This window comes from Triturus cristatus, chromosome 4_1 (assembly GCF_964204655.1).
Source record: "Triturus cristatus chromosome 4_1, aTriCri1.1, whole genome shotgun sequence".
In the NCBI taxonomy this organism is placed as follows: Eukaryota; Metazoa; Chordata; class Amphibia; order Caudata; family Salamandridae; genus Triturus; species Triturus cristatus.
Genome location: NC_140585.1, coordinates 892,206,193 through 892,230,179, shown reverse-complemented (window position 1 = coordinate 892,230,179; position 23,987 = coordinate 892,206,193). Strand labels below are relative to the sequence as shown.

Here is a 23,987-nt window from a genome sequence, read left to right as displayed (position 1 = left end):
TATTGACAGTGCATTTCATTTTTGTGAAATCTCTTGTTAATAAAATTTAATACACTGAACCATGACTTGCCCTCGTGCCAAATCCAACCAGTATGTGTGTGTGTTTGAGGAATAGATGGTTGTGCAGGAATCTTTGTTTTTTGTTTCTCTGCCAAGGTACACTTTCCATGTAAGAATAACCCACCAACTGTAGATATTGTCGAAAACCTTTGGGAGTTCATGGTGATGTCTCTCTAGTGATTTGAAAAATATTTTTTATCCCCATTGTCCTGTAAACCTCAAATTGTCTGCCACATTTTCTTTGCAGTATTATTCCTAAATTCTCACGCTGTAGTAACAATAGGTAATCTGGTTTTGCAAGGGGGGTTACTTTGGTTTTTTGCCCAGGGCTCGGCGGCCATCTAGGGAAACCTTTCCAACCCACGCATTTCTGAAAACTAGACACCCGGCGGCTTCCAGGGAGGTATGGCTTGCGTGGATCCCCCAACGTTTCCTTACCTAGAATCCCCTGCAAACCTCAATTTTTGCCCAAAAAATCACTTTTTTCACACATTTTGGGGTGGGAAAGTAGTGGCATCACCGGGCTCACACAAATTTACCACCACCCAGCGTTCCCCCAGGTCTCCCGGTAAAAATGGTGCCTCACTTGTGTGGGAGGCCCAAGTACCCGCGGCAGGCAAGGGCCCCAAACGTAGTGAGGCGACCTCAAGATGGCCTATCGCCAAACCACCTGGTTTTGCAAGGGGGGTCACTTTGGTTTTTGGCCCGGTGCGCGGCGGCCATCTAGGGAAACCTACCAAACCCAGGCATTTTTGAAAACTAGACACCCGGCGGCTTCCAGGGAGGTATGGCTTGCGTGGATCCCCCAACGTTTCCTTACCCAGAATCCCCTGCAAACCTCAAATTTTGCCCAAAAAATCACTTTTTTCACACATTTTGGGGTGGGAAAGTAGTGGCATCACCGGGCTCACACAAATTTACCACCACCCAGCGTTCCCCCAGGTCTCCCGGTAAAAATGGTGCCTCACTTGTGTGGGAGGCCCAAGTACCCGCGGCAGGCAAGGGCCCCAAACGTAGTGAGGCGACATCAAGATGGCCTATCGCCAAACCACCTGGTTTTGCAAGGGGGGTCACTTTGGTTTTTGGCCCGGTGCACGGCGGCCATCTAGGGAAACCTACCAAACCCAGGCATTTTTGAAAACTAGACACCCGGCGGCTTCCAGGGAGGTATGGCTTGCGTGGATCCCCCAACGTTTCCTTACCCAGAATCCCCTGCAAACCTCAATTTTTGCTCAAAAAATCACTTTTTTCACACATTTTGGGGTGGGAAAGTAGTGGCATCACCGGGCTCACACAAATTTACCACCACCCAGCGTTCCCCCAGGTCTCCCGGTAAAAATGGTGCCTCACTTGTGTGGGAGGCCCAAGTACCCGCGGCAGGCAAGGGCCCCAAACGTAGTGAGGCGACCTCAAGATGGCCTATCGCCAAACCACCTGGTTTTGCAAGGGGGGTCACTTTGGTTTTTGGCCCGGTGCACGGCGGCCATCTAGGGAAACCTACCAAACCCAGGCATTTTTGAAAACTAGACACCCGGCGGCTTCCAGGGAGGTATGGCTTGCGTGGATCCCCCAACGTTTCCTTACCCAGAATCCCCTGCAAACCTCAATTTTTGCTCAAAAAATCACTTTTTTCACACATTTTGGGGTGGGAAAGTAGTGGCATCACCGGGCTCACACAAATTTACCACCACCCAGCGTTCCCCCAGGTCTCCCGGTAAAAATGGTGCCTCACTTGTGTGGGAGGCCCAAGTACCTGCGACAGGCAAGGGCCCCAAACGTAGTGAGGCGACCTCAAGATGGCCTATCGCCAAACCACCTGGTTTTGCAAGGGGGGTCACTTTGGTTTTTGGCCCGGTGCACGGCGGCCATCTAGGGAAACCTACCAAACCCAGGCATTTTTGAAAACTAGACACCCGGCGGCTTCCAGGGAGGTATGGCTTGCGTGGATCCCCCAACGTTTCCTTACCCAGAATCCCCTGCAAACCTCAATTTTTGCTCAAAAAAGCACTTTTTTCACACATTTTGGGGTGGGAAAGTAGTGGCATCACCGGGCTCACACAAATTTACCACCACCCAGCGTTCCCCCAGGTCTCCCGGTAAAAATGGTGCCTCACTTGTGTGGGAGGCCCAAGTACCCGCGGCAGGCAAGGGCCCCAAACGTAGTGAGGCGACCTCAAGATGGCCTATCGCCAAACCACCTGGTTTTGCAAGGGGGGTCACTTTGGTTTTTGGCCCGGTGCGCGGCGGCCATCTAGGGAAACCTACCAAACCCAGGCATTTTTGAAAACTAGACACCCGGCGGCTTCCAGGGAGGTATGGCTTGCGTGGATCCCCCAACGTTTCCTTACCCAGAATCCCCTGCAAACCTCAAATTTTGCCCAAAAAATCACTTTTTTCACACATTTTGGGGTGGGAAAGTAGTGGCATCACCGGGCTCACACAAATTTACCACCACCCAGCGTTCCCCCAGGTCTCCCGGTAAAAATGGTGCCTCACTTGTGTGGGAGGCCCAAGTACCCGCGGCAGGCAAGGGCCCCAAACGTAGTGAGGCGACCTCAAGATGGCCTATCGCCAAACCACCTGGTTTTGCAAGGGGGGTCACTTTGGTTTTTGGCCCGGTGCACGGCGGCCATCTAGGGAAACCTACCAAACCCAGGCATTTTTGAAAACTAGACACCCGGCGGCTTCCAGGGAGGTATGGCTTGCGTGGATCCCCCAACGTTTCCTTACCCAGAATCCCCTGCAAACCTCAATTTTTGCTCAAAAAAGCACTTTTTTCACACATTTTGGGGTGGGAAAGTAGTGGCATCACCGGGCTCACACAAATTTACCACCACCCAGCGTTCCCCCAGGTCTCCCGGTAAAAATGGTGCCTCACTTGTGTGGGAGGCCCAAGTACCCGCGGCAGGCAAGGGCCCCAAACGTAGTGAGGCGACCTCAAGATGGCCTATCGCCAAACCACCTGGTTTTGCAAGGGGGGTCACTTTGGTTTTTGGCCCGGTGCGCGGCGGCCATCTAGGGAAACCTACCAAACCCAGGCATTTTTGAAAACTAGACACCCGGCGGCTTCCAGGGAGGTATGGCTTGCGTGGATCCCCCAACGTTTCCTTACCCAGAATCCCCTGCAAACCTCAAATTTTGCCCAAAAAATCACTTTTTTCACACATTTTGGGGTGGGAAAGTAGTGGCATCACCGGGCTCACACAAATTTACCACCACCCAGCGTTCCCCCAGGTCTCCCGGTAAAAATGGTGCCTCACTTGTGTGGGAGGCCCAAGTACCCGCGGCAGGCAAGGGCCCCAAACGTAGTGAGGCGACCTCAAGATGGCCTATCGCCAAACCACCTGGTTTTGCAAGGGGGGTCACTTTGGTTTTTGGCCCGGTGCGCGGCGGCCATCTAGGGAAACCTACCAAACCCAGGCATTTTTGAAAACTAGACACCCGGCGGCTTCCAGGGAGGTATGGCTTGCGTGGATCCCCCAACGTTTCCTTACCCAGAATCCCCTGCAAACCTCAAATTTTGCCCAAAAAATCACTTTTTTCACACATTTTGGGGTGGGAAAGTAGTGGCATCACCGGGCTCACACAAATTTACCACCACCCAGCGTTCCCCCAGGTCTCCCGGTAAAAATGGTGCCTCACTTGTGTGGGAGGCCCAAGTACCCGCGGCAGGCAAGGGCCCCAAACGTAGTGAGGCGACCTCAAGATGGCCTATCGCCAAACCACCTGGTTTTGCAAGGGGGGTCACTTTGGTTTTTGGCCCGGTGCACGGCGGCCATCTAGGGAAACCTACCAAACCCAGGCATTTTTGAAAACTAGACACCCGGCGGCTTCCAGGGAGGTATGGCTTGCGTGGATCCCCCAACGTTTCCTTACCCAGAATCCCCTGCAAACCTCAATTTTTGCTCAAAAAAGCACTTTTTTCACACATTTTGGGGTGGGAAAGTAGTGGCATCACCGGGCTCACACAAATTTACCACCACCCAGCGTTCCCCCAGGTCTCCCGGTAAAAATGGTGCCTCACTTGTGTGGGAGGCCCAAGTACCCGCGGCAGGCAAGGGCCCCAAACGTAGTGAGGCGACCTCAAGATGGCCTATCGCCAAACCACCTGGTTTTGCAAGGGGGGTCACTTTGGTTTTTGGCCCGGTGCGCGGCGGCCATCTAGGGAAACCTACCAAACCCAGGCATTTTTGAAAACTAGACACCCGGCGGCTTCCAGGGAGGTATGGCTTGCGTGGATCCCCCAACGTTTCCTTACCCAGAATCCCCTGCAAACCTCAAATTTTGCCCAAAAAATCACTTTTTTCACACATTTTGGGGTGGGAAAGTAGTGGCATCACCGGGCTCACACAAATTTACCACCACCCAGCGTTCCCCCAGGTCTCCCGGTAAAAATGGTGCCTCACTTGTGTGGGAGGCCCAAGTACCCGCGGCAGGCAAGGACAACAAACGTAGTGAGGCGACATTTGGGATAGGCAATGTTGATGTTGCCTCACTACGTTTGGGGCCCTTGCCTGCCGCGGGTACTGGGGGAACGCTGGGTGGTGGTAAATTTGTGTGAGCCCGGTGATGCCACTACTTTCCCACCCCAAAATGTGTGAAAAAAGTGATTTTTTAAGCAAAAATTGAGGTTTGCAGGGGATTCTGGGTAAGGAAACGTTGGGGGATCCACGCAAGCCATACCTCCCTGGAAGCCGCCGGGTGTCTAGTTTTCAAAAATGCCTGGGTTTGGTAGGTTTCCCTTGATGGCCGCCGCGCACCGGGCCAAAAACCAAAGTGACCCCCCTTGCAAAACCAGGTGGTTTGGCGATAGGCCATCTTGAGGTCGCCTCACTACGTTTGGGGCCCTTGCCTGCCGCGGGTACTTGGGCCTCCCACACAAGTGAGGCACCATTTTTACCGGGAGACCTGGGGGAACGCTGGGTGGTGGTAAATTTGTGTGAGCCCGGTGATGCCACTACTTTCCCACCCCAAAATGTGTGAAAAAAGTGATTTTTTTAAGCAAATATTGAGGTTTGCAGGGGATTCTGGGTAAGGAAACGTTGGGGGATCCACGCAAGCCATACCTCCCTGGAAGCCGCCGGGTGTCTAGTTTTCAAAAATGCCTGGGTTTGGTAGGTTTCCCTAGATGGCCGCCGTGCACCGGGCCAAAAACCAAAGTGACCCCCCTTGCAAAACCAGGTGGTTTGGCGATAGGCCATCTTGAGGTCGCCTCACTACGTTTGGGGCCCTTGCCTGCCGCGGGTACTTGGGCCTCCCACACAAGTGAGGCACCATTTTTACCGGGAGACCTGGGGGAACGCTGGGTGGTGGTAAATTTGTGTGAGCCCGGTGATGCCACTACTTTCCCACCCCAAAATGTGTGAAAAAAGTGATTTTTTGGGCAAAAATTGAGGTTTGCAGGGGATTCTGGGTAAGGAAACGTTGGGGGATCCACGCAAGCCATACCTCCCTGGAAGCCGCCGGGTGTCTAGTTTTCAAAAATGCCTGGGTTTGGTAGGTTTCCCTAGATGGCCGCCGTGCACCGGGCCAAAAACCAAAGTGACCCCCCTTGCAAAACCAGGTGGTTTGGCGATAGGCCATCTTGAGGTCGCCTCACTACGTTTGGGGCCCTTGCCTGCCGCGGGTACTTGGGCCTCCCACACAAGTGAGGCACCATTTTTACCGGGAGACCTGGGGGAACGCTGGGTGGTGGTAAATTTGTGTGAGCCCGGTGATGCCACTACTTTCCCACCCCAAAATGTGTGAAAAAAGAGATTTTTTGAGCAAAAATTGAGGTTTGCAGGAGATTCTGGGTAAGGAAACGTTGGGGGATCCACGCAAGCCATACCTCCCTGGAAGCCGCCGGGTGTCTAGTTTTCAAAAATGCCTGGGTTTGGTAGGTTTCCCTAGATGGCCGCCGTGCACCGGGCCAAAAACCAAAGTGACCCCCCTTGCAAAACCAGGTGGTTTGGCGATAGGCCATCTTGAGGTGGCCTCACTACCTTTGGGGCCCTTGCCTGCCGCGGGTACTTGGGCCTCCCACACAAGTGAGGCACCATTTTTACCGGGAGACCTGGGGGAACGCTGGGTGGTGGTAAATTTGTGTGAGCCCGGTGATGCCACTACTTTCCCACCCCAAAATGTGTGAAATAAGTGATTTTTTGAGCAAAAATTGAGGTTTGCAGGGGATTCTGGGTAGGGAAACGTTGGGGGATCCACGCAAGCCATACCTCCCTGGAAGCCGCCGGGTGTCTAGTTTTCAAAAATGCCTGGGTTTGGTAGGTTTCCCTAGATGGCCGCCGCGCACCGGGCCAAAAACCAAAGTGACCCCCCTTGCAAAACCAGGTGGTTTGGCGATAGGCCATCTTGAGGTGGCCTCACTACCTTTGGGGCCCTTGCCTGCCGCGGGTACTTGGGCCTCCCACACAAGTGAGGCACCATTTTTACCGGGAGACCTGGGGGAACGCTGGGTGGTGGTAAATTTGTGTGAGCCCGGTGATGCCACTACTTTCCCACCCCAAAATGTGTGAAAAAAGTGATTTTTTGAGCAAAATTTGAGGTTTGCAGGGGATTCTGGGTAAGGAAACGTTGGGGGATCCACGCAAGCCATACCTCCCTGGAAGCCGCCGGGTGTCTAGTTTTCAAAAATGCCTGGGTTTGGTAGGTTTCCCTAGATGGCCGCCGCGCACCGGGCCAAAAACCAAAGTGACCCCCCTTGCAAAACCAGGTGGTTTGGCGATAGGCCATCTTGAGGTGGCCTCACTACCTTTGGGGCCCTTGCCTGCCGCGGGTACTTGGGCCTCCCACACAAGTGAGGCACCATTTTTACCGGGAGACCTGGGGGAACGCTGGGTGGTGGTAAATTTGTGTGAGCCCGGTGATGCCACTACTTTCCCACCCCAAAATGTGTGAAAAAAGTGATTTTTTGAGCAAAAATTGAGGTTTGCAGGGGATTCTGGGTAAGGAAACGTTGGGGGATCCACGCAAGCCATACCTCCCTGGAAGCCGCCGGGTGTCTAGTTTTCAAAAATGCCTGGGTTTGGTAGGTTTCCCTAGATGGCCGCCGCGCACCGGGCCAAAAACCAAAGTGACCCCCCTTGCAAAACCAGGTGGTTTGGCGATAGGCCATCTTGAGGTGGCCTCACTACCTTTGGGGCCCTTGCCTGCCGCGGGTACTTGGGCCTCCCACACAAGTGAGGTACCATGTTTACCGGGAGACCTGGGGGAACGCTGGGTGGTGGTAAATTTGTGTGAGCCCGGTGATGCCACTACTTTCCCACCCCAAAATGTGTGAAAAAAGTGATTTTTTGGGCAAAAATTGAGGTTTGCAGGGGATTCTAGGTAAGGAAACGTTGGGGGATCCACGCAAGCCATACCTCCCTGGAAACTGCCGGGTGTCTAGTTTTCAGAAATGTATAGGTTTGCTAGGTTTCCCTAGGTGCCGGCAGGGCTAGGGTACAAAATCTACAGCTAGTCACTTTGCCAAAAAAAGGGTCATTTTTCACTCCAAAACCACGTTGCGTTTTGCGCCGTTTCCTGTCGCGGGCACTAGGCCGACCCGCACAAGTGAGGTACCATTTTTCTCGTAGGACTTTGGGGAACGCGGGGTGGGTGGAAATTTGTGGATCCACGCAGATTCCAGAACTTTCCATCACAGAAATGTGGGGAAAATGTGTTTTTTTTGTCAATTTTTTACGTTTGCAAGGGATTCTGGGTAACAGACCATGGTGGGAGGCAGTCAAGTCACCCCATCCTGGATTCCCCTGGGTGTCTAGTTTTCAGAAATGTATAGGTTTGCTAGGTTTCCCTAGGTGCCGGCAGGGCTAGGGTACAAAATCTACAGCTAGTCACTTTGCCAAAAAAAGGGTCATTTTTCACTCCAAAACCACGTTGCGTTTTGCGCCGTTTCCTGTCGCGGGCATTAGGCCGACCCGCACAAGTGAGGTACCATTTTTCTCGTAGGACTTTGGGGAACGCGGGGTGGGTGGAAATTTGTGGATCCACGCAGATTCCAGAACTTTCCATCACAGAAATGTGGGGAAAATGTTTTTTTTTTTTCAATTTTTTACGTTTGCAAGGGATTCTGGGTAACAGACCATGGTGGGAGGCAGTCAAGTCACCCCATCCTGGATTCCCCTGGGTGTCTAGTTTTCAGAAATGTATAGGTTTGCTAGGTTTCCCTAGGTGCCGGCAGGGCTAGGGTACAAAATCTACAGCTAGTCACTTTGCCAAAAAAAGGGTCATTTTTCACTCCAAAACCACGTTGCGTTTTGCGCCGTTTCCTGTCGCGGGCACTAGGCCAACCCGCACAAGTGAGGTACCATTTTTCTCGTAGGACTTTGGGGAACGCGGGGTGGGTGGAAATTTGTGGATCCACGCAGATTCCAGAACTTTCCATCACAGAAATGTGGGGAAAATGTGTTTTTTTTTGTCAATTTTTTACGTTTGCAAGGGATTCTGGGTAACAGACCATGGTGGGAGGCAGTCAAGTCACCCCATCCTGGATTCCCCTGGGTGTCTAGTTTTCAGAAATGTATAGGTTTGCTAGGTTTCCCTAGGTGCCGGCAGGGCTAGGGTACAAAATCTACAGCTAGTCACTTTGCCAAAAAAAGGGTCATTTTTCACTCCAAAACCACGTTGCGTTTTGCGCCGTTTCCTGTCGCGGGCACTAGGCCAACCCGCACAAGTGAGGTACCATTTTTCTCGTAGGACTTTGGGGAACGCGGGGTGGGTGGAAATTTGTGGATCCACGCAGATTCCAGAACTTTCCATCACAGAAATGTGGGGAAAATGTGTTTTTTTTTGTCAATTTTTTACGTTTGCAAGGGATTCTGGGTAACAGACCATGGTGGGAGGCAGTCAAGTCACCCCATCCTGGATTCCCCTAGGTGTCTAGTTTTCAGAAATGTATAGGTTTGCTAGGTTTCCCTAGGTGCCGGCAGGGCTAGGGTACAAAATCTACAGCTAGTCACTTTGCCAAAAAAAGGGTCATTTTTCACTCCAAAACCACGTTGCGTTTTGCGCCGTTTCCTGTCGCGGGCACTAGGCCGACCCGCACAAGTGAGGTACCATTTTTCTCGTAGGACTTTGGGGAACGCGGGGTGGGTGGAAATTTGTGGATCCACGCAGATTCCAGAACTTTCCATCACAGAAATGTGGGGAAAATGTGTTTTTTTTGTCAATTTTTTACGTTTGCAAGGGATTCTGGGTAACAGACCATGGTGGGAGGCAGTCAAGTCACCCCATCCTGGATTCCCCTGGGTGTCTAGTTTTCAGAAATGTATAGGTTTGCTAGGTTTCCCTAGGTGCCGGCAGGGCTAGGGTACAAAATCTACAGCTAGTCACTTTGCAAAAAAAGGGTCATTTTTCACTCCAAAACCACGTTGCGTTTTGCGCCGTTTCCTGTCGCGGGCACTAGGCCGACCCGCACAAGTGAGGTACCATTTTTCTCGTAGGACTTTGGGGAACGCGGGGTGGGTGGAAATTTGTGGATCCACGCAGATTCCAGAACTTTCCATCACAGAAATGTGGGGAAAATGTGTTTTTTTTGTCAATTTTTTACGTTTGCAAGGGATTCTGGGTAACAGACCATGGTGGGAGGCAGTCAAGTCACCCCATCCTGGATTCCCCTGGGTGTCTAGTTTTCAGAAATGTATAGGTTTGCTAGGTTTCCCTAGGTGCCGGCAGGGCTAGGGTACAAAATCTACAGCTAGTCACTTTGCCAAAAAAAGGGTCATTTTTCACTCCAAAACCACGTTGCGTTTTGCGCCGTTTCCTGTCGCGGGCACTAGGCCGACCCGCACAAGTGAGGTACCATTTTTCTCGTAGGACTTTGGGGAACGCGGGGTGGGTGGAAATTTGTGGATCCACGCAGATTCCAGAACTTTCCATCACAGAAATGTGGGGAAAATGTGGGGAAAATGTGGGTTTTTTTTCAATTTTTTACTTTTGCAAGGGATTCTGGGTAACAGACCATGGTGGGAGGCAGTCAAGTCACCCCATCCTGGATTCCCCTGGGTGTCTAGTTTTCAGAAATGTATAGGTTTGCTAGGTTTCCCTAGGTGCCGGCAGGGCTAGGGTACAAAATCTACAGCTAGTCACTTTGCCAAAAAAAGGGTCATTTTTCACTCCAAAACCACGTTGCGTTTTGCGCCGTTTCCTGTCGCGGGCACTAGGCCGACCCGCACAAGTGAGGTACCATTTTTCTCGTAGGACTTTGGGGAACACGGGGTGGGTGGAAATTTGTGGATCCACGCAGATTCCAGAACTTTCCATCACAGAAATGTGGGGAAAATGTGGTTTTTTTTTCAATTTTTTACGTTTGCAAGGGATTCTGGGTAACAGACCATGGTGGGAGGCAGTCAAGTCACCCCATCCTGGATTCCCCTGGGTGTCTAGTTTTCAGAAATGTATAGGTTTGCTAGGTTTCCCTAGGTGCCGGCAGGGCTAGGGTACAAAATCTACAGCTAGTCACTTTGCCAAAAAAGGGTCATTTTTCACTCCAAAACCACGTTGCGTTTTGCGCCGTTTCCTGTCGCGGGCACTAGGCCGACCCGCACAAGTGAGGTACCATTTTTCTCGTAGGACTTTGGGGAACGCGGGGTGGGTGGAAATTTGTGGATCCACGCAGATTCCAGAACTTTCCATCACAGAAATGTGGGGAAAATGTGGGTTTTTTTTCAATTTTTTACGTTTGCAAGGGATTCTGGGTAACAGACCATGGTGGGAGGCAGTCAAGTCACCCCATCCTGGATTCCCCTGGGTGTCTAGTTTTCAGAAATGTATAGGTTTGCTAGGTTTCCCTAGGTGCCGGCAGGGCTAGGGTACAAAATCTACAGCTAGTCACTTTGCCAAAAAAAGGGTCATTTTTCACTCCAAAACCACGTTGCGTTTTGCGCCGTTTCCTGTCGCGGGCACTAGGCCGACCCGCACAAGTGAGGTACCATTTTTCTCGTAGGACTTTGGGGAACGCGGGGTGGGTGGAAATTTGTGGATCCACGCAGATTCCAGAACTTTCCATCACAGAAATGTGGGGAAAATGTGTTTTTTTTGTCAATTTTTTACGTTTGCTAGGGATTCTGGGTAACAGACCATGGTGGGAGGCAGTCAAGTCACCCCATCCTGGATTCCCCTGGGTGTCTAGTTTTCAGAAATGTATAGGTTTGCTAGGTTTCCCTAGGTGCCGGCAGGGCTAGGGTACAAAATCTACAGCTAGTCACTTTGCCAAAAAAAGGGTCATTTTTCACTCCAAAACCACGTTGCGTTTTGCGCCGTTTCCTGTCGCGGGCACTAGGCCGACCCGCACAAGTGAGGTACCATTTTTCTCGTAGGACTTTGGGGAACGCGGGGTGGGTGGAAATTTGTGGATCCACGCAGATTCCAGAACTTTCCATCACAGAAATGTGGGGAAAATGTGTTTTTTTTGTCAATTTTTTACGTTTGCAAGGGATTCTGGGTAACAGACCATGGTGGGAGGCAGTCAAGTCACCCCATCCTGGATTCCCCTGGGTGTCTAGTTTTCAAAAATGTATAGGTTTGCTAGGTTTCCCTAGGTGCCGGCAGGGCTAGGGTTCAAAAACTACAGCTAGACTCTTTGCAAAAAAAGTGTAAATTTTCAGTGTGAAAATGTGGTGTGTTCACCTTAGGTTTTGAGCCACTTCCTGTCGTGGGCACTATGCCTACCCACACAAGTGAGGTACCATTTTTCTCGGGAGACTTAGGGTAGTTCAAATTTGTAAAGCAACTGTTATTACCTGTTGATTTTTGATGCATTTCTCCCTTCCAAATGAAAGACATTGTGTAAAAAAAAAGTCATTTTGAAAAATGACCAATAATTGTCATGCAAATATGAGTATTCCCAATTTCGAAAATGTGCAAATATGCACTGTTTCTGAACTCTGTAATTTGTTCCCATTTCAGAAATACATAGGTGACTTTCATACCGATTTTTCCAAGTATACATTTTCCCACAATAATTGCTATATACCCGGACCAAAAAAAAAAAACATTACAAAATGCTGCTCATTTTTCTACTCTGGGTTCGTTGGGCTCTTGATGAACCTACAAGTCCTATATGTCCCCACAACCAGGAAGGTCTACCGGATGTAACGGTACATTGCTTTCAAAGAGATGTCATAATTCGAAGAAGTTACAGGTAAAAACGTTGACTCAAGAGGCTGCTTTTTTCAACAAATTTTTAATTTCTCCTATATTTGCCTGTAAATTTCTATAAAGAAACCTTGATGGATCTACGCAAATGACCCCTTGCTGAATTCAGAATTTTGTCTACTTTTCAAAAATGTATAGCTTTCCAGGATCCATTATTGTTTTGTTACCCTTTTCTACCGTTAACTGGAAGGAGGTTGAAAGCACAAAAAATAGCAAAAATAGGGTATGTCCCAGAAAAATGCCAAAACTGTGTAAAAAATGTTGGTTTTCTAACAAAAGTCTGTCATTCCCTAAAAGCTGGAGAAATTGTGATTTCAGCCCCACAAACCCTTTTTTGATACCATTTGCAGAGAAAAACCCAGAAGCTTTCATTTGCAGCCCGTTTTTCACATTTTTCACAAAAAAAAAAAAAAATTGCTGTATTTTGACTAATTTCTGTGACCCCTCTAGGAGAATCCACAAACCCTGGGTACCTTTAGAATCCCCAAGATGTTGGAAGAAAAGGACGCAAATTTGGCGTGGATACCTAATGTGGTCAAAAAGTTACAGGGGCCTAAGCGCGCACTACCTCAAATAGCCCAAAAAGGGCTTAGCACAGGAGGGGAAAAGGCCTAGCAGCGAAGGGGTTAATAGAGCAATGTCCAGTCAGTGCTTTATTTTTAGAAAAAGATAGAGTTCTTTAACACACACTAGATACTATAAATTAAATAGAGATTAACTATAAAAAAAAGAGAGAACTCCGTAGCTTCTTTCCTGCTGGAGTTCCAAAAGGATTTATAGTGTTTGAGGCAGGGGCGTAACAAAGAGGGGGGGGGGCAGCCTTCAGTTTGTGAAGGGGGCCCCTCAGCTCATCTGTAGAGAGCTTTGAGAGAGAGGCTTGCTCTAAAGCAGATGCAGTCTGCAGCCTGCCCTGAGCTCCTCACACTGACCCAGGACTGAAGAGAAACAAGTTACACTGTTTCTCTTCAGTCAGAGCCACGAGCCAAGCCCGGAAAAAGGATGGGGGTGGGGGCCCTCGGAGAGAGCATTCCCCACAGGGCACTGCTCAGGACCCTGACAAGGGTGGGAGTGGGGGCCTCAGAGAGAGCATTCCTCACAGGGCACACAGCCTCTGAGAAGGGAGGTGGCAACACAGAGCTGACAGGGCCAGGAGAAAGATTGCAGCTCCAGGAACAGGATCTGCTGGGATGCATTGGAAGGTAAACAAGCATTTGCAATATATGGTTTTGCAATATTTGCATTTGCATATATGCAAGTCATATATGGTTTGGATTGGAATTGTTAGTTGTGGAATTGTGTTGTGTGGATTGGATCTGTGTAGTGAAATAATGTGGCATGGTGTGCAGTGTAATTATATGGATAGTAATTGCGTGGTATTGAGTGTACTGTAATGATGTGCAGTGGGATTGTGTGTCATGGAGTGGGATTGTGTGTCTTGGAGAGAGATTATCTGGAATAGTATTTTGTGGAGTGGTATGCAGTGGAGTTTACTTATGTGGTGTGCTGTTAAATATTGTAGCATGATGTGTAATTTTGTGGTGTAGCTTGGATGTATGTGGTGTGTTGTGTAATTGTGTTGTTGGTTTGAATTATGTAGTTTGTTGTTGAATTATGTAGTGTGGAATGGAAATGTGTAGAGTTGAATTTGTGTGACGAGGAAGTTGAGTGAAAATTATGTTGAGTGATATGAGGCATGGTGTGAACTGTAGTTTTGTGGAATGTTGCTACGTGGCATAGACTGGATTATTGTGGAGTGTATTTATGCAATATGAGTAGAGCATAATTATGTGGAGGTAAATTATGTGGTGCTGAGTGATATTATGTGGAGTGTAATTATGTTGTTTGATGAATTGTGTGGGGATGAATTGTGGAATTGTGTGACGTGTGGAATTATGTGGCATGGTGTGGTGTATAACTGTGCAGAGTGGAATTATGCAGCATGTTGGAGAGTTGTATTTTGTGGAGGGTAATAATGTGTTTTGGAGTGGAGTGTAAATATGTTGTGTGAAGTATAATTATATAGGTTGAAGTGAAATTATGTTTAGTTTAAATTGTGTTGTGTGGAGTGGAATTATGTGGTTTGGAGTGGTATTAAGTTGTGTGGAATGTTATTATGTGATGTGGAATTATGTGGTATGGAGTGAAGTGGAAATATGTGTTTTTTAATTTTTAGGATTGTAATTATGTGGTATAGAATGTTGTAGGGTTAAATTATTTATAGTTGAATTGTGTGGCATGGAATTATGAGATGTTCAAATGTGCTGTGTGTGGTAGACTTAGCATAGCTGCCAAGGTATCAGATTGCGATGTGTGACATTTTCATAATTTCACTGTAATTATGAGTGACATTTCAACAACCATGAGTGACACTTTCTCGTGAGCAAAATCAAGCAATGACGAGGAGGGAAACATATAAATATTTGAAATTACGCCCATTTGAGCAACTAGAAACTTTAAGGAAGTCACTGAACTAAAGTGCGCTAACAGCAGGCTACTGAAAACTGAGCAGAGTTAGACTGTGTGAATGCCACCCATTATTACAGAATTATGAAACGTCACACTTACCAATCTGAAACCTTGGCATCTATGAGTGAATCAGTGTGAAAATGTGCTCCAATTTAGGTGCATTCCTCTGCACCCTCATGGTGACCAGCCTGCCAGGTGTCTTTGCAAACTTGCAAGCGCCAAGCAGTTTTCCATCAGCTACATGTTAATGTAACTCTACAAAATAAAAATACATAGGATGTTCTCTGCAGAAATCAGAGGTTTGCCTGCGCAGGTTACACTTACTCCAGCACTTTAAAAGTGGCAGTTCATTCAAAGTCTCATCAGGCCTCCCATAATTACCCTGTGTAGAAATGCTGCAAAGTTTTTTTTTAAATGCTAATCTGTGGTCAGATTAAACCTTCCAAAAAGAGCTGCTTTCATGTACGAGTAATCAGTCTGTTTCTGGGATGCTAAAATCACAGTAAGACCCTCTGACTTACCCTCTAGTTCCTCCTCAGTGATCTTCTGTCTGAGGTAGGGTGCAACTGGGATCTAACATGTTTTAGGACTATGTGGTCTAGACTGCCCTGGTCTGAAGTGTTTCGTCCATTTAGCCAGGAGTGTGAGGAGGGGAGATCCGAGCCTGAAGCAGTATGTGCAGTGGTGCCTCTGATGCTCCCAGACTAGAGTTAGGACACAACTCCCTGCGCCACGGTGGTCACCTAGACCATCGGCGCAATAAGCTTGTCTGCGGAGCAAGCTCTGTAGGTGCATTAATACAACACCTGCTGGACGGAGGGGAACCTGAGGCCTCTTCCGTGTGTGTGTAAATTGGGCATCACAGGCCTGCGACCAGCAGGCAGAGGGCGGGAGGCTGGATGAGCATGCCTTTCAATGGACTCTAGTCAGAAGAGGAGCATTGAGGACCGCGGGAGGGCCAATAGGCGTTGGATGGCTGCGAGGTGACTGACCACAGTAACAGGCGGAACTAAGAGAGATGACTGGAGGCGCTAACCCTCTGAGGAGCAATGATTCATAGCAATAAGGGGAAGGGAGGTTATGTCCATGCACTTCGAGAGTGTATTGTGCGGTATCAAGTAACGCTTTCGGAAACCATTGTCACTCATTTAGCAATTACTCAATGTAACACCCCTAATCAGTGCAGCTATATATCTATCTTGCATCTGAAGAAATCAACGCTCTGACACAGGTAAGAGTTACCAATACACCTAGGTCACAGGAGTTACTGGACCTTCACAATTAACGTTTTTGTTTTTCATTCCGGTATGTCTGCTGCTGAAAGTAGCTATTACCACCATGTGAAAGTTTAGAAGAAAACAAGTAGGAATCAGCCTGGAAACAGACTCCCGCATGTTATTTCTTTAACACTTACTCATCGTTATTTCCGTTCCCCCAACAAGAAAACAGCAATGAAATTGGGCACTTCAGCTCTGTGGTGTCATTGGGTTGGAATCTTAGATCCCGGCTCCTCCATGCAGTGCGGCCGCTTTTGCACATCGCTCCCCGCAGGGCGGTGGAGGTTATCCCTGGTCACATCACCCACTCCAGAGCTCCGGTGCCCTTCTCAAGCCCCTAGCTCCTTTCAGGAACCAGTCCTTGCATATGTTGCACTTGAAACGGCTGACATCGTAGGGCTGCCGGTGCATGTGGGGTGCCTGCAACAAATCCTCGCGAGACCTAACTTTATGGACATACTACTGAAATATGGCAAAATGTTGTGGGCATAGTACAGGGACATTCATCACAGGACTACCACACAGGCAGCTGTACTGCAAAACGAAATTTATCGCATCGCGTTTAGGAGACAGGGGAAGCACCAGAAAACAGACAGCAGCCACATGGAAATAATACTACACCAGCATTGATTAGCAGCACTGGTACCCGAGGAGGCGCGATGCCTGTTAATGCGTTATTTTGCATTTGAGTGCGGTGATGTGGATCACCACACTTAAATGCGTTAGTATAACGCCAGATGCGTGGTACTTGGCAGGGCTGAATTAGGTGGCGGGGATTTGGACAAGCTGTGCACGCTAATGCTTTTATGTCATGGGGTATAAAGTGGATATTTGTCTATTTTTCTTTGTAAAAATAATATGGGCTGTTTTTTTACCTTCTGGTACATTTCTGAACAATTTGTTAAGCTAAATTGTATTGTTGCATTGTGTGCGCATGCAGGGAAGAACAAGTGTCTGGCAGACAGTCAAAAAATCATCCTACGTCTCAGTATTAACATCCACACTTCTAAGCAGTAATTCCAATCCTAGAATGAGTTACCTGTTTGCTTTACAATGACAGTTAGTAAAACGAGTAAGTGCTTTGCGAGCCTGTATAAGTAGCAAAGGTTTTAAAGGGACTTTTTTTCGTGCAAGGAATTGCTTTTCCCAGTTCACGGAAGGGATAAAAAACATCTCCAGGTAATGATAGAGTTGTCAGGAAGGTGCGATAGCAGAATATTGATACTTGTGGATCTGGTGAGGAATGCGGGCAGCAAGTGCTTGATACGCTATTTTTTTCATTATCCTCCATTAGTTATTAGTAAGGAAGGGGGAAGAGAAGTGTTCACCGACGGCATTCAGTTAGCCTTACAGAGACAAAGAATGCTGCGGTCTGTGGTAGATGCTGCCCAGAAGTCATAGGTATATGTATCAGGAGCTGCCATTGAAAGGAAGTGGAAATGCGCTTTAGATGTTGCCGGTATTGATGGCTACTGTGCGGTTGCAGACTTCACTGGCCTGACAGTGGGTGGGGAAATGCTACGTTGTCACTATAGGTTTAATTAAATGAATCGCGCATTCTCTCTGGTGTTTGTCCTTGGGGTACTTGCTGACAGGTCCTACACATGGGATCAGGTTTGCCTTTGACAGGAGGTATGGTTTAGTGGGGTACATAGTGTAAATTAATGTTGGCATGAGGCACAAGGAAACAAAAATCGGACTCTTTGTACATTTAATATTATTGTGTGCATCATGCAGAGGATGAAAAGTAGCAGGAACGGCTTTCTTGCCGTAGAGGCTAGCAGGAAGAACTGTTTTGGGGTGGTCAATTGAACAGATTGTTTAACATGTTTTGAACTACTACAGTGGCATTGGGGAGGGCAGCAGCTGAAAGGCTCTGTCTTTACTAGTAGGCAGCAGTTACATGGGGACCGCCATCAGTCTTTCTGTCGGTGGTGGACAGGGGAGCAGTGGGCGGTGGTCACGGGTTCATAGTTATATCCGAGGAGTGGTTTTAAAGGCAGGCGGAAAAGCATAACTGCGGGTTTCGTAGGGGTGAGAGTAGAGTTAATGGATGCGTTAGCAGGCACAAAGGCAGTGTTCTGTGTTTGGAGGTGGTTAACAGAGCAGTCTTGTCTTGAAGGTGGGTCATCAAGTAGGAGGATGTGTTTGGTGGTCCGGCTGGAGGCAGTGTTATGTAACTTTGCTGGAGGGCGCAGCAGCAGTATTTACTGATATATGTAAATCGCCCAATGAAAGGGTGGATGTGACCAATCGAGGAACCAGAATCCTTTTTTTATGGCTGGGGTGAGCCCCTGCAGTATGGCGGGTCGCTGGCCTGAGAGCTCTTGACTGACGCGGAGAATGGGGGGCCCCCTCCATGTACTTTGCAGGGGGGTTCCCTCAAGTTTCGTTACGCCACTGGTCTTAGCGTTGCCTCGGACCCCATAGTTTTATTGATTTTAGTGGCCTTGTGGTGCTTTGTTACTTCACTTTTTCTCTTTACTGGCGGTTCTGTTATGAGGCTACCGTCCGTTCCACATAGGCTTGAGTGGGAGCTACAGAGTCTTATGGGGAGATCCTCACGTTTAGTCATAACGGCAGAGCTTCTCAGATCTGCTGGTTGGAGCATAACACTAGATTCCAATCCGGGTCTTACTTCCTCTAGGGAAAGGCGGCGTTCGGTGAGTTCAATCTCCTTAGATAGTACGTTAGCCGCCCTCGTCAGGAATGAGGCCGGTGTATTAATAATTTCACCCCCATGTTCTGCAGCTTTGGCCTCATGCTTGGCCATTCTACGAGTGATGGAATCCCAGATGCAAAGCCAGGAGGTTAGAGGGGTGGCCCGGCCTCTTCTGGGCGCTGACTGGTGTGGACAGACCCGCCCTTGGCCCAGGCGTGCCCATGCACGCATCCCACACTGGGGGTCGGCGTTGCGCTTAAATGCGCGTGTGGCATCCAAGGGGATGATGGGGAGTGTGGTTTTTCCCAGCGTGCAACGATCTAGCAGCAAGGCATGGCTTCTCCCTCTCTCACCAGGCTGTGTCCAGTGGCTACAACTGCCGTGGGTCGGCATCATGCTTAAATGTGCGTGTGATGTCCCAGGGGATGATGGGAAGTGTGGTTTACCCCAGTGGTGCAACAATCAAGCAAGGATGTGTTTTTTCTCACACTACTGCTGATGTTTCATCAAGGATGATAGTACAACTGATTGTGATTTTGCAAGTAAATACCATTTGCTCTTAAATGTGATGCCGCAATGCTGAATAATCTGTACAGAGTGTGACTTTGCCCCTATAAGTGATTCATCTTCTAAAAGTTATTTAACACAGAATTGTTATTTGAACTCCTAAACGTTTTCCACACTCATGCTGAGGTTGAGCCAAGGTTGGTGTTGCACCTGAATGTGCGGTCTACCGAATTTGATGTCATACTGATGCACTTCTTTGAAGCATGTTGTAATATCTTACTACCACATTTCTCTCTGTAGCAAGTGACTTTGCACCAAAGATGAGTTTGATCGGAGAAGTATTTATGCACCTAAAATAGACTTTTAAACACAAATCTGTCTAAGATCTACTTACTTTACAGCAGTGTAATTTTGCATCTAAAAGTAATTTGCACCTAAATGTGATTTCCACAACTAAAAGTATGACATTACTCTTGCTGATTTTTCCCAAAGGTAATTTCAAATGTAAATATGATGCAAAATGTGTTATATCTTTTAATGTGAGTTGTAGTCCTAGGTGTGTTTTCACATTCCTGATGGTGTTGCACCATGAGTGATTTGGTAAAAATGTGATTTTTCACCTAAATATGCCCCACCCGAATTCATTTTGGCCCCTAGTAGTGTGTCTACACCTGTGGGGATATTGCACCACAGGTGGGTTTGCCCCTGTATGTTATTTATTTATTTATTTAAAGAGTTTTATATAGCGTTGGCTAGACCCGTAGGTATTAGAGTGCTTTACATAAGGATCAACAATGTTAACAATTACACATTACATCATATATATGCGACACCTTTAAGAGCGAGAGGGAGAGACAAAATAGAGCGGAAAGGGGGAGAGGGGGAGTGAGAAGGGAGAGGAAGAGGGGGTGGAGGTATGAGAGATGAAGGGAAAGTCTGCTCAATGGCCGACTAGGTAGGTGAAGGCAGAGGAGGGAATCCACAGCCAATCACCCCTATAGCTCTCAAGGTAGCTCCATCGCGCGGATGGATGGATAGATAGAAGACAAGGAAAAAGCAGAGTTACAGAAAACGATGAGGGGAAATGGGCGAGACAGGGCCCAAAATCTGGCTGGGCAGGTGACGGTCAAGGGGATGAACCAAGGCCGATCTCCTCAATAGCTGAACAGAGCAGCTCCACCGGGCGTCGGACATAATGCTCAGACTCTGCTGTTAGGATAGGCATCGTCAGATAGATAGATATCTAGGAGATAAGGAAAAAGCAGAGTTACAGAGAAACGATGAGGGGGGAATGGGCGAAACAGGGAGACAGGGAGAAACTGTGCCCAAAGTCCGGCTGGGTAGGTGACGATCAAGGGGATGAAACAAGGCTGATCTTCTCAATAGCTGAACAGAGCAGCTCCACCAGGCGTCGGACATAAGGCTCGGACTCCACTGTGAGGATAGTGATCAGGTGTACTCATAGGTTGTCAGATTAACGTGGGGGGTAAGTGAGAAACCATGGTCCGAATGAAATCCAGATGCCATCTTGAGGTCAGGCACAGTCCTGGTAGGGTTATGTAAGGAAAAGTTCAGCTCAGCAAAAAGAAAGTCATCACTGGCGGCCATGTAAGGGTCAGGCACCCATCAACCTCAGCTTCGAGTAAATAGTGGCCCCAGGGACTTAGACTGGGGCTTAGAAGGAAGTCCTAGATATACGCGGGCATCCAGCACTATAGGGAGGTTGGAGGGGCTTCTCGCTGCAGACCTGTGGAGCGAGAAGGGGGTGGGTGGAGGCCAATTTGGTGGTGGTCGATTGCAGGTAGGTCCGCCATATTAAGGTCAGGCATCTGAGGCAGGATGGAGGTTGGTGAGGTGAAAGGGCTTGATAGCATTAGGCAAGGTAAGAAAGCCAGAAAAGGGCTTACTTGGGTCTCTTTGGAGGTAGAATAACTGTAGATGCCCTCCGTCGAGTCATGCAAGTACCATTTCAAGGTCAGGCATGGGTCCTCCCCTTCCACAATGCCTAGGTCCTCACAGCGGTCCACTCCTACACATGTCTGCTCAAAATGCCTCCTCAACCCCGGATGCTGCCAGTACAGTTATTATTGACCAAAGCGGTCGCCATGTTGGAATCAGGTTACCCGCTCCGGTGAGGTTTCTTTCTGTGGGACACGCTGGGGTAGAGGTGCCCCGTTTTCTTGGCTGAAGTTCCCCTCTCCTTGCCACTTCTCGTCAGGGACTGTGATGCTGCTCCCCGCAGCGCGCCCAAGCCCCTGTCGCTCACCTAGGCGAAGGTTGAGGTGTTCGCCGTATCTCATCGAACGGCCACCATCTTAGGGTCAGGCTGCATCGATAATTTACCTTGCAACTTCAAGCATCATTCAAACTGCCGCAAAGGTGCTTTTACCTTATAAGAGGTAGATTTTAGATAGATTTTACCTTACCACGAAGAACCCAATTTAAACGTGATTGCCCGCCCTGAGAGCCCAAGCACTGACTCGGCGTTAGGGATTTGGGTGTTCAGAGTGCGGCAGGAGCAGCGCTGTAAGGGTCCGGGTCAGGAGTCCGGTTGTTGGATTTTCGTTGCGGCAGCAGAAGGTCGATTGCCACACGGTCAGGAGTAGTTTACCGGGGGCCCGCTCCCAATGTCGCGGCCCCCGCTCTACTACGACCAAGCGCGAGTCTGCTCAATCCCAGGCGCCATCCTGAGGCGCGATCACTGGGCGAGAATAAAGCCGATATCACGGCAATGCAGCAGCCAGGTGAACGGTGGCCACAGCGGCAGATGCTCCCAATCTTCCGATGTCGGGAGTTGGCCTTTTCAGCTGGTTTTGAGGGGATTCAAGCACCGCCCTAGGTTGTTGAGCGCTAGGCTTCCACGGAGCTTAAGCTTCGATCAGCCATGATAGAATTGGCTCCACCCACACTCCACCATCTTAAATGTGATACCACAATGCTGCTTACTTTATACCAAGGGTGGTATGTGTATTCCTAAATGTGATACTACACATAAATGTAATTTGTGCTCCTAAATGTTTCCCACATTCATGAGGATGTAACAAGTTTCGTATTTCAGTGTACTGTCAATCAAATGGGATGTCATACTGATTCAGACCTTTTATATCTAATTTGATATCTTGCTACAGCATTGTCTCTTTGAATAGTTTTGCACCCGCATGTGTGACCACCCTGCGGCTGATTTTGTACCTGGTTTTTGCATCATAGTGTTTGCAGACCTAAATGTGATTTTTGTACTTAAATATATTTTGCCCCTAAAAACATCTCAAGCTGCATGTACATGTAATTACCTAATTGTAATTTTTGTTCTACAAGGGTTTCCACTATCCTTATAATTTTGCACCTTAATGGGATAGCACTATGCACATAAATGTTAATTGTGTTCTTAAAAGTTTTCCACATGCTGATGTTGCAACTATGGAGATTGTGCGCCTCAATGTGCAGTCAACCAAATGTGAGGTCCTATTGATGCACACACACCTTTTACACCTAATGTAACATTGTATTACCACATTTCCGCTCTATAATGCGATACCCCACAGCTGCATAGTCCAGCAGTATATACTGAATCTACTTCTCCACAGTTTTGACCCACAACCTTTTCTCATGCTGTTTATATGGAATCAAATGTAGTAAAAGGGTAAGATCATGGTTCAATCCTCTGAGATCAACCTCCATATTGTCATTACAATGGCAAATAATTTGGAGGTGTGAAAAGATTTGTACATTGGCAAGGGGCATTAACAGTCACACCATGCCTACCATCAATTGGGTCTATGACATCCTGCAATATGTGATAGGAAGTCTATAAAGCACAATCTCCATCCCTCTCCCACAAACATTCTCATCCCAGTAACCCCACTCTTCCACTACAACTCAATCAACTCACCTAATTTTGAAGAGCACAACACACACCACCATCGGGGCTTTGGAGTATTACTCCATCTACATTACCTTTAACACACCCAAAAGCAACCTCAGGACATCACCTCCTATCAAACCAGTGTTCCATCTCTTACATATCACATCAACAAGTGGATTTAAAGTTTAGGAATAGAAGATGAAACAAGAGGTATTCTGCTGATATAGACATAGCTACATCAACTAGATTCAATTTGCTAGTCATAACGCTCTGTATATTTACACAGGAATGACTCTCTGCAGATTGGCAAAAGGATGAGTGAGAACGAGACATTATTGACAATGAGAACAACCTAGTGTCCAGAAGAAAATTGTTTGGCTAGTACCATCAAATTTTTCGATGAAATGATTTATAAAGAGACATAAATGGAAGTCCCGGTCGAAAATGCTTTTATTTCTGACTACACTTGCAACTCATATGATGTTTTCTAGGTCTCAGGTAAAAGATATTTAACTAAGAAAATGTTTACGTTTCATCCCTAGAACTGCCAGTTTTGAAAGATGACAAGCAAGGTGATATCTTGTGTTATTTTGAGAGACAGAACTTTTTCCTGAGTGGAGGCTGTAGTAGGAAATATCATGCGTAACTGCAGACCTGCCTTGCTGCCATGGAATGGAAGAAGATATTGCATATTTTCTTCCAGATGTGGCTCCTGCATCTCTACTGTAAAATATCCTTGAGTCAAGGCAGACAACATTACAATTCTGTGGGCCAGCCACAGCTTTGGAGGCAGGGGTGCTGTCACTATTGCACCAGCCCCTAGGCTAAAATTGTAGTTTCCACTTTTAATCATACTTTCTTAACTCAGAGGAAATTGTTGTAGCTCCCTACACCACAATCTGCAAATACTGCAATACTCCAAACTAAGGACCCATTTCATGTGCTAGGTTATAATACATAGAAAATAATAAGTCTCATCTTTATATACGTTATGTATTCAGTT

At 48.0% G+C, this 23,987-nt stretch overlaps 1 protein-coding gene across 5 annotated transcripts in view; it reads right to left on the bottom strand.

Annotated features, from left to right (window-relative positions):
• Positions 1-23,987, bottom strand: part of LOC146855745 (NACHT, LRR and PYD domains-containing protein 5-like) — a 561,293-nt gene that overhangs the window by 209,745 nt on the left and 327,561 nt on the right. The window lies entirely within an intron of this gene.